The sequence below is a fragment of the Gobio gobio genome (assembly GCF_949357685.1).
Source record: "Gobio gobio genome assembly, chromosome: 9".
Classification (NCBI taxonomy): domain Eukaryota; kingdom Metazoa; phylum Chordata; class Actinopteri; order Cypriniformes; family Gobionidae; genus Gobio; species Gobio gobio.
In genome coordinates this window covers 44,206,138-44,217,197 of record NC_137115.1, presented here as the reverse complement: position 1 = coordinate 44,217,197, position 11,060 = coordinate 44,206,138, and positions in this window count along the sequence as shown.

The window sequence follows — 11,060 nt, the reverse complement described above, 5'->3', positions numbered from 1 at the left end:
TGGCCTTTACATACTACAACAATCCAGAAATAACTTTTTAGCCAAGTGACTTTAGCGGAAAAGAAAAATATTTTCAGAAGAAGAGCAAGTTATTATATTTTGATTAAAGATCACAAGGACAAAACAGTTATTTGAAATAATGTGCATAAATGAATTACAATAGAAAACAGAAAGTAAAAAATGATTTTGTTGACTTAAAAAAAAAAAAAAAAGTTTTGCAATTAAATTCTCTAAGCCAGGGGAGATCCGCTCAGAATGCATCATTTGGCCCATTTCTGGAAGGAAGTTCTTTGAACAAAGTGAAAGTCATTTTCTATTCAAGTGCTTAACCTGCAGAATACACACTAAAGAATTAGAGAGAAAATACTGAAGAACTGCCTGCTTGAATTCACACTAATTAGTCAGCTTGGCTTTTCAAAATAAACGATTGCATGGTTTATCTGCTATTTGGATGATTAATTCCTGCAAAGAGTCTTTTTTTGGTCCTCTGTTAGTCTATCGCTCGCCGCTGGAGAAACGGACACGAGATAATTTGGAGTAAGGCAGACCGTCTAATGAGCTCCTCACTTCCCACCACACCAAACCATTACCGATGCAAATTTCTCCATGTTTATTTCATGCGTATATGTAATCGACCTGTGCGCTCTAGGTTCGTTTTTTCTCATTAATACAATCGAAATATTCAGTTTGCTGTTAATCATTCCTCTCCCGTGACACCACAGATGCAGGTAAAATGGAAGATTTCCATCACAGTCAGTTCGTAGCCTGTCGAGTCGATCGGCGTTTGATCTGACGTGTAAACCAGGTGTCCTTGAGCTTCACGGCCTGTCAGGTCATGTCAGCGGAGTCGTCTCCGGCGCACAGGCTGTTGCTGTTTTCCCATGTTTGGCTGATGTTATGTATTATGTAGACGCTCAGGGAGAACATTGTCAACACTTAGTGTTTGGCCTTATGCAGTGGAAACCTTCCTTCGGATGCTGTAAACAAGGCTGCCATGCCGACTCTATTAATCATTGAACCACCGGGACAATGGTGGCTGGTTATGGTGGTCAGCCGAGGAGGCTTTCTACCAGCCTTTTAGCTGAATTAGATGAGGGGGGAGTTTTTCCTCTTGCATATCATGATGGCAGGACCCCCTCGGGGCGATGAGGTTTAGAAGGGCATGTTGTGGTTGGTGGCGGTTAAACAGCAGATGAGCCTGGCCTTTAAAGGCCCATATACCTATCTAGATGTGTCCTGGGGAGCAGTCACTGACATTAAAACTCAATTAGTGGACGACTCTGTAAATACTGCATGAGCCCGGCGCTTTGCTAATGAAGGCCCAGAGCAGGGTTCCCGCTCTACATCTTGATATGTCAGGATCGTGGCTGCCTGCGAGCCAGCGTGTCAGTCCAAAGGGAGGTTAAAATGCAGATGAGTGTTGACAGTCGGGTGCAATTGTCATTCAGCATGTCTCGTGCCCTCCCCGGGGTCTCATCTCGCTTTACTGTGGTGCTTCACTCCTCTTTGGCTCCTGCTCATCATCACACATGCATACCAATACGCAGGGTAAATTGAGATATGAGCTGCATTTTAATACACCAGGTCAGTCTATTTTGCCTTGTCCTGAGGCGTGTTCAGAGCGCTGTCTGAAAATGTGCTGCTGCAAAATGTGTCTTTCTTGTTTTTCATGTAACATAAATGGTGTGATTGTAACACATTTTACCTCCTTGGTAATCATTCTTTGGTCACACTTTAGATTTGGGTCCAATTCTCACTATTAACTATTAACTATGATTTTTGCCTCAATAAACTCCTAATTACTGCTTAGGTAGTTGTTAAATTTAGGTATTGGATGGGATTAAGGGATGCAGAATATGGTCATGCAGAATAAGGGATTAATATGTGCTTTATAAGTATCAATAAACAGCCAATATCCTTGTAATATGCATACTAAGCAACTAGTTAATAGTGAGAATTGGACCCTAGACTAAAGTGTTACCCACTCTTTTTACTGATTATTAAAGCGACAGTTCACCCAAATTTAAAATTGTCATTATTTACTCCAAGGCTGTAATCCCTTAATAGATTAAAGGGGATTTAAGGGAATAACAATAAATAAAAAAAAACGTTAAAATAAGTTATATTTCTAATTCTAATTATGGATTTAAAGCACATTCACCTTTATTGGTGTGTCTAATATGTTGAAAACGCAAATCGGTTCTTGTCTTGTCACCTTAAAGGGTAGCTCACCCAAAAAATGAAAATTATTTCATTAATTACTCACCCTCATGTCGTTCCAAACCCGTAACGTGGTAAACGGAAGCTCAATCATGTTCACTTGATGTTCGAGAACCAATGAGGTTCATTCTCGTGTTACACAGCACGTTTGAGCTTCCTCAAGAACCAATGAGGTTCATTCTCGTGTTACACAGCACGTTTGAGCTTCCTCAAGAACCAATGAGGTTCATTCTCATGTTACGCAGCATGTTTGAGCTTTGAGCTTCTTAGAAGTGGTCCAAAGTTTTTTCAAAGAGCCAGAAAGTAACTTTGCAGCAGGCACAACAAATTAACAATGATACTAACGTTAGCATTTTAGGTATGACAGTAGACATATCAGCAAACACCGTTCTCAAAGAGATAATTTTTGGAATATAATACAACATTGCACAATCACAGTAGTGACGCCGACTGGGTTAAGCATTTACTGTATCTGAGGGAAATGTTGCAGTGCGTTCTGCCAGTCTCTTCAAAGGAAGATTACAAACGGCGAATGCCAAATGTTTAAACGACGATTTTGTTTTGGTGGTTTGCTTGACGATGTGAGGACAGGACTCTTTCACTTTGCAATTTCAATCACACACACAGCACGGAGCAGGAATATCTGGGCCACAGCCAATCAGAGGCAAAGACCCACCCCATCTCAGTCTCTGATTGGTTTAGACCACGACATGATCCAACCATGAGTGTGTGAGTTCAGTCAAAGGAGAACAAACGCTTCGTTCGTGGAAAGGCAGCTGAGCGGATGCAATGACGTTAGGTGCACCGGTGCGACCTAGGAAAAATTGTAGTCGCACCCTTACAACTTTTGGGCGCACTCAAGAGCCCTGCTGCAAGAGGTTTCTTCTCACGGGTCAAGCAGGTTTGGTTGCGCTTTGCTGATCAATGTTTATATGTGAATAAAAGCCTAAATTCAATCTGTTCATCATATAAAGTGGTCGAGTCTCTTCAGAAAATTTGGACTAAACTGCTCGATTCATTTGGATTAGTTTTACAATCTCTTTATGAAGCGTCACAGTTTCAGTTGAGTAGCTGTCTATGGATGAACAGAAATCTCTAAGATTTCATCAAAAAGATTTTCATGAAGGTGAGTAAATGATGACAGAATTTTCATTTTTGGGTGAACGATCCCTTTAAGTTATGAATGACATGAATCATGTAAAATGATAGCATATTTTCAAAATGGTGACATTTCATAAAAAAGTTGAGGAGTTTGCATTACTGAATAGGCTAGGCTGTCGGTTGTTGAACATTTCTATCATACAACAGCTGTCAAATATGAAATGTTTAGCTACTTACATCTTACCGCACACTTTTTCATTGTTAAACCTAAAGTTGGAATTCGCACCCGTCTTCTGTGAACAGTAAGCCCCGCCTTCTTTGATTTGATTGGCCATCTCAATAATTTTGACATGGATGAGCGCTGTTAAAACTGCTGAGACAGACCAATCTATAATAATCAATAATCAAATCAAAAGAATCAAACACTGAGCAAGGACAATTTGACAATTGGGGGAGGGTTGATTTACTCAAACTCAAAATGTGGAACAAGTATAGCAGAATGTTAACGCTGCTCTTTTTGTCTTTACAACTTTGGATGGACCAGGGGCAGTCAAGCTCCAACAAAAACACCATAAAAAAGTATTTGGAAGTTATATGATAGCATAAGGAACAGGCTAAAATTAATCTTGAAAAAGCTATTCTGCTTTAAATAACTCATGACATGAGGGTGAATAAATGATAACAGAATTTTCATTTTTGGGTGAACTCTCCGTAACAGATGCTGATAAATATTTTTTAATGGAGTTAATGGACGTCTGCCAGACATCTGTTTAGAAACTTTCATTACATTTTGAAATGTAATTATCTTTTTAAAAATGAGACAATGATTATCTTACTGTGAAGGCTATTTGTCCAAATAGAGGAATGTTACAATTAACAGATCTAGTGCAAATGCCAAAAAACTCATAATAAAAAACATGGATGTCTTCCAGCATAAGCAGCCTAAGAAACAAGTAGTTTCCACAGAATAAATATCCTTTCATGTATATCACAATATGAGGATGAATGAACTGTTCATTATTTTCCCCTCAGGGTCTTTGTTTCTGACAGTGCTTTAACTCTCTGCAGCTGTCAGTTGTTTTCATTCTTGAAGTCTAGTGCATGTGCTGCCCACACTCTAACAGGCTGTGACCTCGCAGCGGTGACAGTCTGCCAGAACTGATTTCCGTTGACTCTCTTTTGCTGAGACCACAGTGAGTCCTTCACAAAGCTGCACGGTTACATGGCTTGTTGCTTTCATCCAGTTACTGTTGTGCAGTGCTAGAGACTGTAGAAAATGTAGCAGGCAAGCTATCTACAAAAAAATGTCAATAGTGTTCATTTATCTGGTCTAATCGGGTTCTTAAAGTGACAGCCTCAAACTGGAACACAGCACAAATTACAAAAGAAAAAAAGGAAAGAAAAATATTTAAAGGCACAATATGTAATTTTCGCCACTAGAGGTCGCTCATTCAAAATAAAGGTGTAGCTTGATGACGCCTTGACTTCGCCGGTGGAGAAGAATCCGATGGGACTCGGGCAAAAATCATATTCATGGATGAGTTAATGTATTAAAGATTTATTAACGTTACTGTAGTATGAAACAGGGTGGGGCTGATAACCGTTGGAGCGAGGCCGCTGGAGGGATTGCTAATGAGGGACAAGCGCGACACACGGCTCGAGAGCAGTGAAGCTTTTATTATGCCGCAGGCGAAACTTCCGCTTCTTCCAGTCCTGTGTATGTGGGGTGACGCTGCACTGTTTTATCATATTAGATACATTTGAGTGTGTTGAAAGTTATTATAATGCTACTCTGTGTGCTTGCACGGTGGCTACTATGAGACACTTTTGCACACTGCAGTAAGCTAGATTGATTTTTGATTGAAACGAAAAGACTAACTGTGTTGAGCTATATAACAATGATTCGTTTACTGTCGATGAATGTATCCAAACAGTTGCTCATCTGTCTATTAAAACACATAATATATTAAAAGCGTCTTTAGTGTTTCCATTGTTTCTACAAAATAAAACCGAGGGAAATCGAGGGTAACACGGTTATGATGTCATTGATAGGTGACGCATGGACACGGTCCGTGTCCTGGTTAAAATGATTATTTCTCTGGATTTAAACATTCTTGGAAACATTTGGGATAATGTAAGTACACAAGTCAATAAAATATATAACATTGTTCTAGTGGATTTTGTCAATTTTAATGCAAAAATCTTACATATTGTGCCTTTAAAGTCTGGAATCTACCTATATATTTTCTAAATTCATGTCTCGCTGGTGACGTATGTTGGTATTCTCCAATCTTTTTAATTTACATAAAACCAACCAATTTTTCTTACAATCGGCTGTAAGCTCACATTCAGATCTGCCTCCTTCCAATCAGCAACTGATAGATTGAGTTCCTACATTTTTTCGTTTTTTGATAATCTGCTTTACTCACTGTACCACACTTCACTTCACTCACCACACAAACCAGCCTCCCCTCAGTCACTTGTTTCATTTGCTCCAGATGAATATTGTTGGTGTTTTGCTGGGCAACATTATTGCACATATTTTCCACACATTTTGTTCTTACACCTAAAGTGCGCGCACATAAAGCTGCCTCTCAGCACTAAATTGAGTTATTTTTTGCTGCTTATTGCTCTTAAACAGTCAAATATACACCAAATAATGTCAAAATGCCGGTCTTGGCGAGTATTCACGTAAACAGTTATGTTTTAAAGGCGGCATGAAATCAAATTTTACAATTTGTATTTTTATATTTAATATTGTTGTGTTTACTATAAATGATTTATCTGTGCACTTCATTCATTTTTAAAAATGAATTTACCCTTATAATCCTTAATCAAATACGTTGACTTTCCCTTCCCCATCGAAACGACTTCTCTTCTCCCCCGGTCATGTGCTATTGCTAATTGAGTCCCACAAGGGTCAATTCTTGCACCACTCCTATTCAACCTGTACATGCTGCCACTGAGCCAAATAATGAAAAATAACAAAATGGCTTACCACAGCTATGCTGACGACACCCAGATCTACTTAGCCCTATCACCAAATGACTACAGCCCCATTGACTCTCTATGTAAATGCATTGATGACGTTAACAGTTGGATGTGCCAAAACTTTCTTCAGTTAAACAAAGACAAAACTGAAATCACTACATTAGGAAACAAAGATGAAATTCTCAAGGTGAATGCATATCTTGAGGCTAAAGGTCTAAAACCAAAAAATCAAGTCAGGAATCTTGGTGTGATTTTGGAGTCAGACCTGAGTTTCAGTAGCCATGTCAAAGCAATAACTAAATCAGCTTACTATCACCTGAAAAATATTGCAAGAATTAGAGGCTTTATTTCCAGGCAAGACTTAGAGAAACTCGTTCATGCTTTTATCACCAGCAGGGTGGATTATTGTAATGGTCTTCTCACTGGCCTTCCCAAAAAGACCATTAGACAGCTGCAGCTCATACAGAACGCTGCTGCCAGGATCCTGAGCAGAACCAGAAAATATGACCATATCACACCAGTCCTCAGATCTTTACACTGGCTTCCAGTTACATTTAGGATCGATTTTAAAGTACTATTACTTGTATATAAATCACTCAATGACTTAGGACCTCAATACATTGCAGATATGCTGATTAAATACAAACCCAACAGATCACTCAGATCATCAGGATCAAGTCAATTAGAAATACCAAGGGTTCACTCAAAGCAAGGAGAGTCTGCTTTTAGCTATTATGCCAGCCATAGCTGGAACCAGCTTCCTGAACAGATCAGATGTGCTCCAACAGTAGCCACTTTCAAATCCAGACTCAAAACACATCTGTTTAGCTGTGCATTTACTGAATGAGCTATGCCACTGTACGTCTGACTGATTGCACCTTATCTTATACATTTTCTCAATGAGCTCTGTGCTTTGTCCGAACTGCTTGCACTTTAATTATGTGTTTCAATTTAACCCTGTTTTATTTCTAGTTTTTAATTATACTTTTTATTTTTTATTATTTTTTATTTTGATTTCATCTTTATTTTTATTTCCTTTTAATTCCTATTATAACTGTTATACTATATATATTTTAATTTTTTTTCACTTATGACTATTTTAACTTCATTTCTGTGTAAAGCACTTTGAATTGCCACTGTGTATGAAATGTGCTATACAAATAAACTTGCCTTGCCTTGCCTATTGCGCGAGGGCAGGGTTATCGCCCCCTGTCTCGTTTCTGCACTGCCTCTCAGAAACCTGTCACTGATCGTAGCAATATGGTGGTTAGGTGCATTTTTCTCGGTGTACACAACACCTTCTTCAGGAAGGACTTGAGGCAAAAAGAGAGAAATATATGAGAAATAAAAGTTTTTTTATGTAAAAATTACTCAATATAGTCGGACGAACAGCTTGTCGTGACGGCTCGCACTTGGAATGCAGTGTGTGTGAACGGCGCGCCCCCCTTAAGGGAGAGCTGAGAAAAAAGTTTTACAGAAATAAAGCCATAAAAGGCTTAAAATAAGTGAAATCTGTAGCATAAACCAGCAAAAAGTGAGGAAATATGCTCAGTGACATACGTAGAAAAGATTTAGAGAGAAAATATATTTATTTAAGAGATAGATCGAGTTTTTCTCCACAACTGAGTGCAAACTGGCATTCAAAGCCTCCATTTTGTTAGCAACGCCCAACTTCCAACGATCCAATCAATTCCCGAAGGACGAAATCAAGCCCCGGCCTACATTTTTTCTAATTTCAGAAGCCGTATCACTCGGATATACGTCACAATAAGGAGAAAAAGACGATCTCAACTTCTGTTTTACGCCGACTTTAAGTGAACGTAAACAGTTCAATTTGGCAAAAATGATTCAGACTTTTCAATGCAGACTTTGTAATGCTGTTATTCAGTAGATCTCAACCTTTTTGACTTCAAGGCCCCCCCATTTAGCCTGGCTCCGCCCTCCTACGCACTTCCGCTCAATTTTCATTTTCCTTCAGTACTCCGTCTGGGATTGCGGTATATTCTCTGGTTTTCTCCGGTCAAATTTTAACCGGTCCAATCAGCGAACAGAGGGAGTGGCTGAGAACGATGATGTTGATGTTGTGCGCTAGTTTGAGATGACATGCATCACGACCAAACGTTAGCGATTGGTTATAGCAGATCCAGAGTGGCTCTGGGCAGATCCAATAGTTTTAAACTTCAACAGAGTACCCGCCTTCAAGGATGTTCACGCTTGTCAATGGAGAGTGGCCAGACTCTCTGTACAAATGAAATGTACGAGAGTCTGGTAAGACCAGGCTACCCCCCCATTGTCCACAACAAAATTTGAAGCCACCCCCCTCCCACCATTCACAATTTCTACCAAATATAAGATGTATATTTATAATAAAAAATAACCATATACTAAGAATAGGTACCTTGATTTTACCTTATTTTAATGCTTGTGATTTTTAATGCTCTTATTTTAAATAATTTTAAGTCATCTTGAGGCCCCCTTAGAAGTTTGTTGAGGCCCCTATAGTGGGGACCATTGTCATATATAGTCTAAATATTACCCCTATTAGATACTGATTAAAATTAGTTTAGTACTGGTATAATATATGTCCAAAAAAGCTCTTGAGTCTCCTGAGAAATCATAAACATTTTATACCACACTATAAATGTTGTATGCACTAACTCTAGTATGCACTGTGTATAATTGTATGCTCTACCACATAGCATTTAATTCCTCAAAATTAGGCATTGCGTGTCCTGCGTAAAATACACACACTTTATTGCATGCCTTGCTTTTTTACCTATTGAAGTTTGTTTGCTTTCATTGAAATGATATCAAGTGGTGGCAGGCTGCGACATGCACTGTGCATTTACCCGTGAGCGTTTATCAATAAAAATATTATTTCAATGAAATGTTGTAGGCTGCTGCTTAGATACCCAGCTCTTGTCTTTCAAAGAGGATTTTAATCTCTTCCATTCTTTCATGCAGTTGCGAGGAGCCGTTCTGTAAACACAGACTTTGAAGAGACCTGTCACGCTGGCTGTCGGCTACAGGTGTGAGCACACTGTTCCAAGACGGGCCGTTCCAACTGTCTGTGGTGGCAAAAAACCCCAAAAATATCACAATGTCATTCTAACTGAACTGACGAGAGACAGGAAACAAGGTATAAAGACATCTGTGGTAGGGAGTTCCGAGCATGACTGCATAGCATTACATCACTGGGCCTTTACATTACATTATATTAGCTTTTTTTTTACAGGATAGTCTCTAAGAGTATGAAGCCCTTTGGAGTGGACCGGCAAAATAGCGTGATAAATGGAGTAATTTTGTGTTTTGAGTGATTTTGAAGTTACTTCAGAGCAGCCGACTAAAAAGGAATTAGTTCTTATCCACCAAAGCATGTCTGTTTTAATTAAAAGCGAAAAATTCTAATCTGGAATTTTTAAAGCATCCACTCCTATAGTGTTGTTCTGAGGACAGGGCAGCCGGCCAAGCCCCAGAGACCAAGCTGCTCTTTAGGAACATTTGTATTTGAGCCTGGCCAGGCCTCCACTAATCCCTCTTAGGGCATCCATCGCATCACTCTCTCTCGGCTCTCCTCGTGATCAATACACAATACATCAAAGGTTAGGTGGAGATGGGCCTATTCTTTGAAGCCGTGTGTGTAGAGCTGGATTTGCTGAGCTAACATCGTCCAGTGAAGCCACCTTTTGATTGAGCTTGTTTGGCCGGAGCTACTTCTGTTTGCTGAGGGGCAGAGGAGAATCTAATGAAGAACAGCCAATGTCTCTCTGTTATCTCTCGTCTCTGTCAAAGCCAATATAAGGCCGCTGCCAGATTTCTTTGTCCACTGGACACATTCCAAATAGCTAGTATAATCTATTTGCAGTATTACTACTACATATCTTGCAAAATATATATTAAATATAAAATCTGTTTGAGAATACAGGCTCAGTGAAGGCTTCAAATTATTCTATTATTCAGTTATTACCAGTACTTTAATTATGACATAATTTATTCTATATACTATAACCTATACACTGCCTGGCCAAAAAAAGGTCACTGTTTGGATTTAAATAGGCAAATGTTTATAAGTCTATGATTGGATCATTATTGCAGTGATTATGATGTTTCTAGTAGGGATGTAACGGTACACGTATTCGTACCGAACAGTTTCGGTACAGGACTTCCAGTACGGTGCACTTTAACAGTTAACAGTCGGCTTGTTTTACACATGGAACATACTTCAATCAGAGTTCCCACACCACCCATTTTATCACGAAATTCAAACGATAAATGCCGTTTTGACGCTCTTTAATTTGACGTGACTGATCATGGTATGTACGTCACTTCGGCGCGCGAGTGAGAGAACACGATCATCTCTTCCTAGTCAAAGAATAAACATGAATTAATATCGTATAGTATGTTGAGGATACATTACAACTTACTGAAACGTTTCATATGTCGTGTAATCGCTCAACCAGTGTTTCAACAGCGGAAAGACGACAATAAAACAGCTTGTAAACAATGTCACATAGCAAACCTCAGGCAGTCATTCAGTGTCCACAGCTGGTTAGTTCACTAGAGAGATGAACTCTTTCGCTAAATATATGCACTATATTAGCATATATATATTCATTATATTCTACTTAACTTGTTAGTGATGTCTTGTGAACCTGTTATTTAATGTATGTTTAAATAAATCTGTCATGAAAATGATTATATTTCAACAACGAATTGGAGTAAAAACATAATTTTATATAATGCGAAAA